Source organism: Condylura cristata, unplaced genomic scaffold, assembly GCF_000260355.1.
Source record: "Condylura cristata isolate star-nosed mole 26May11 unplaced genomic scaffold, ConCri1.0 scaffold00012, whole genome shotgun sequence".
Classification (NCBI taxonomy): Eukaryota; Metazoa; Chordata; class Mammalia; order Eulipotyphla; family Talpidae; genus Condylura; species Condylura cristata.
The window spans coordinates 12878731-12883736 of NW_004567113.1; positions in this window are offsets into that span (position 1 = coordinate 12878731).

The following is a 5006-nucleotide window of genomic DNA, read 5'->3' on the forward strand; positions in this document are numbered from 1 at the left end:
CCAGTGTATAGTTCACAGACTGCCAAAGCACTGGAACTGGTTTCAGCTGGTCTGGGCAGGGGAATCCTATGTTCTACACACAATTCAATCACACCCACCTTTGCAGTAACTGAGTCCTCCCACAAAACACACTTGAAAGTTTCTGACTGCAACCAACAGCAGTTATGGGGAGGATCCCAAAACTCTGTTTCTAGAAGGAAAATTCTGGTCTGTGATGCCCTCCTCTACCCCAAAGCACCCCCAGTCTACATGGGGTTCCTGTGTTTTACTTACTCTGCATTTAGCTTTTGTGGTTAGTTGTAATTCTGTCTTCTGGAAATAGTATTAGCTCGGGAAGGAGTGGGCACAGCTGGATCCATTCACTTCAGCCCTCTGGTGCCTGGTGCCTGCTCAGTGAATGCACCCTGCTGACCAAATGAAGGCAGCCTTCTGGCCGCAATTCGCATCAGAGGACCTCAAAAGGCATCAGAGGACCTCAAAAGGGCCCTGCATTGAGCCAGCGTCTCAGTCCCATCCTGGAGCTACTCTCTTTGGCTTTGTGACTCTGAAATGCTCCTAGCCTTTCTGAACTTCTGTTTCTTCATCGGCAAAAAATGGATAATAATGACATATACCACAGAGGCATAACCAATGAGCTAGTGTAATTATAGACTTGGTGCTTACACACAATCAGCGTGCATCAGCCCGGTTGTTAAGTGGGGAATGTTTTAGCACTGATGTCATATAAAAGATATGTGATAGAAACTAAGATGCATAATTGAAAAATGAAAGATTTTCCATAACAAAGATATTTATCTTTGTCATCCATTGTCCCTTTATTTAAGGAAGGAGATCCACAGCATGTAGGAACTTGTGGCAGTGGCAGCAGATAAATACCTACTTATTTTTTGCTTTATCTTGCTCAGACCTTTCCAGGGTAAGCTCCTTCAGGTCTGGGAAGCTGGATTATACACTGGGTGCCACATCCTAGGCTGTTAAAGAACCAGAACACTGGTCTCAGTTTCCCTCAGTCAATAAAAGGAAACAGAGTTTGAGGAAAAGGAAAGTGGTTTTATTGTTGACAGACGAGGAGACAGACGAGGAGGGCAGCAGACTCATGACTTAAAGACCACCGTCCTGCTCTTTGGCAACTTACAGGGCTGTTTATACAATGATCAACAAAGAAAAAGGGGAGGTGGGTGAGAGTCTGTAAAGGGGAGGGAGTAAAAGTTAGTGCTGGGATGGAGACCAGTGGGCACCAGCCTTTATCTACACAAAGAGAAACAAGAAGGGGAATCAGCAAGAATAATGGGGAGGGGGGAGGGGTCAACAGAGGGAGGAAGGAGAGTCTGCACCTAGGAGTTTTCTTTGTTTGGAATTCCTTTCCTTGAGCCTAAACCTGTCAAGAGAAGAGAAACTTCAAGGAAAAGAGAAAAAAAAAAGTAAACCCACAGTCAATTAAGAGCTCGGGGAAAGCCAGTTCAGTCATAAATTTGTCAAAGGAGGCAAATCCGCAAATGTTTATCTGAGAGCCTATTTACTGTATCAAGGCTGGGCCTTGTCAAACTCAGTAGATATTTACTGAATGAATAACTACCTCACCTAAATGCACTATTTCCTTGTAGAACCAGGAAGGCATAGGGCAGGTTTTCTATGACCCAGGCAGAAGGTTATAGGAGAGAGTCCTGGAGCCTTAGGTGGCTTTTCCCAGCTTTTAATGATCTTTCTACACCATTTGCAGTGAGGCAAACAGTTGCCAGACAGACAGGGGGGTCCTGAGGGATCAGGAGACTGGGAGGCCTCCTAGCCCCTGGTGAATCTCTACTCCTCTGGGCTCTCTAGCTTGCTTCCGGAGTCTCTCGGCTGGTCTCTCCTGCTCAATGCCTCATGGGTCTCCACCACAACGTCCTCCGCTCTATCCTCTGTCCACTGTGCCGATGCTGCTCTTATATGCTCAACCTCCCGGCTCAGGTGCGCCCACTCACACACGTCCCCTCCACACTCCAGGTGCCGCCATCAGGTGCTTGTGCAAGACCACAGGTGTAGATCATTTATGCTAATGGTGGGCAGGCAGACAACCCTGCTCACTTCCATTTACCCTGCATTCCTCCAGCTGAACTGCTGACATACAAGGTGCATGACTGATGCTTAAGATTAAATTGCTTTACACCCACCAATTAGTATTTATTAATTTACCACTGAATTATGCTTTCTCTTGATAGAGGTTTTTTTTTTAGCACAAACAGAGCTGGGTTCCAGGAACTGGAAGGAGAAGCGGGAAAGGGAAGTTGTTATTTAATGGGTTCTAAAGTCTCGATTTTGCAAGATAAAAAAGTTTTGAAGATTGATTGCACAAAATATGAATGTAACATTATTGAACTAAGTGCATAAAAATGGTTAAGAATAAATTTTATATGTATTTTACCACAATTTTTTTAAACATAACAACTGGAAGTCTCTACCATATACTGAAGAAAAGGGATAAACCCCTGTCTGATAAAAAAAAATTATTTTATGACAGATTATACAGAAAGCTTAGGAGTGTTCTTATCATCTCAGAATTATTATATATATAATCACTGATCCATGGGATCAAACAGGAAGGACATAGCTTCCAAATATTACATACTCTCAGATTAAAAAATGAACTTAGAAAATGTGTTTGCAACTATGAAAATGTGCATTAAAGTTATTACGTGTTTGTTAGAAAAAACACCCAAATCAACTGACATTTTCTCCACAGGCAAGTTAAATAACTGAACTGAAATTCATTGCAGATTTTAGAGCTTTGGAGGTTTTGAGTTTTTGGGGAGAGAGAAGGGGTGGTAACTGTGTTTTTTAGATACAGTGAATGCTGTGTAAGTTTAAGGTATCCAACCTGTTGGTCTGATATAATATTGCAAATTAATTACTTCCACAGTAGTTAGCTAACACCATCACATAATTAACATTTCTTTTTGTAGTGAGTACATTTGTGAATCCTTAGCTATTGTCAAGTATATAGTATAGCATTATTAACAGGGCTGGGGTTTGGGGGGGGGGTTGTTTGTTTTTTCATTAGCTTCCTTTTCTTTTTTAAGATTTATTTACTTATGCACACAGAACTGGAGTATAGGACAGAGGTGCCAGGCTGGGCCATGAGAGGATTCATTGGAGACACAGTGGGGAGCAGAACAGGCAGATTGACACTGCTGAGGGGAAGAGCAGGCAGGTCAGGAGAGGTCTGCTGCGCCATGTGGGTCACCTCCAGTGCTGGGGACCGAACTCTCACTGAAGTAGCTGCAGCTTGCTTTCAGTGCTGTGCTTTAACCCTTTGTGCCACCAGGGAGAACCAGGGCTGGGGTTTTTGACAAAGTTTTTGTAACTAAAAACGCCTCTAGAACAACTGTAGACCAATGGGGTAGAATACACATGTCTTAGGGTTTCTACAGCTCCATTCACGTTGCTCAGTAGAATTCACATGCCTTAGTTTTCTTGCTTCACAAGACAAGATTGCTCAGGGTTAAGTGGTGAACGCAAATAAGAAAGCGTTTTAAATAGTTACATTTACTTTTAGAGAAACCCAAATACCATTTTCACCCAACAGCTTTGTCATATATATTCAAACCACTGTCTAAAGTCAGCAACATTCTAATCACAGCAAAGTGCAGTTACGCTGATGTTTGTACCATTCTTCATTCATTTGTTCTTCAAAAAGGAAGCAAAGATGATTGCAAAAACTGTGGTTTCTGTTTTTCTTCCTCCTTTTCTGATTGACCTTCCTGTTACTTTTTTAAACATTTGCTTTCCTTTCTAGTCATTTGATGACTACTTCTGAAGTGACTTTCATATGCCAAGAGCCATGCTCCCAATGGGGAACAAAACAGATGTGGAACCTGCTCTCTTGGGGTGCTCCTGATAGACAGGTGTGAGCCCAGTCATCACAGTAGCAAGTGTGGACTTGCAGTGACAAACCCAGGGTGATGGGGAAATTAGGGAATGTCACCAGGACTGAGATCTGAAGAATACAAGGCACTCGAGGACACGGTGAAGAGACAAGGTCGTAACCCCAATGTTCATTTCGGGCAACTGCATTCATCACCATCAGTGATCTATATAGTACTTGTTGGTTTAAAAGCCATTTCCATAAACATCTCATCATGCTGAAGCTCTGTGGTGGGGGAGAACAGACATTGCCAGCCCTTTGAGCAATCGAGGACACGAGTTTGGGAGCCATTAAATGCCACACCCTCCACTTTATGTGTAAATAAATGTAAAGAAGTCTGAAGTAATTGTCCCTCAAGTGTGGCATTTATTTGAGGGAGAGGGGGTTACACATTTTTACAAAATTTTTCTTTACCGCCTGGGAAGTAACCAATCTTAAGGACAACCTACCAGCACTTAAATTGTGCAGAAAGAGCCCAGTGAGAAAGCACTCTTGAAGTAGCCACCAGTTTTACTGAGAAATTAGCACTTACTGCTGCTTTGAAACCCATCTAGGTTTTATTTGGGAGGAAAAGGGAGTGAAAATGAGACAAATGTGTCTATATTTAATTGTTAGCCTTCTCAGCATGTTCTGGAAAAATACATTTGAAGATTTTAGGAAAAAGAAATAATTTGTAATCATGTGTTTCTAGAGATTGCTGCCTTTTTCCTGAATTAAATTTAAGTATTTTATTGCCAACAGATAATTGTTTTTATTTATGCACAAAAGAACTGGGGTACAGGCCAGAAGTGTGGGGGATAAAAGGATTCACGAGAGACAGAGTGGGGAGCAGAAAAGGCAGATCCATTGAAATACACTGCTGAGAAGAGGAGCAGGAGAAGTCGGGAGAGGTCTGCACCATGTGGTTAGCTCCCTGGCTGGGAATTTTACTTGTACTGCAGTGGCTGCTGATAGCTTCATAGTGCTGAGATTTAATCCCTTGGACCACCAGGAAGGCTCCAGATCATTGTATTTTTATTGAAGGTTTGAGATCTATTTGTACAATGAGAGAGAGCTCTCACAAATAGTTTTCTATTTTCCTATCTAAGATTGGTAACAACTT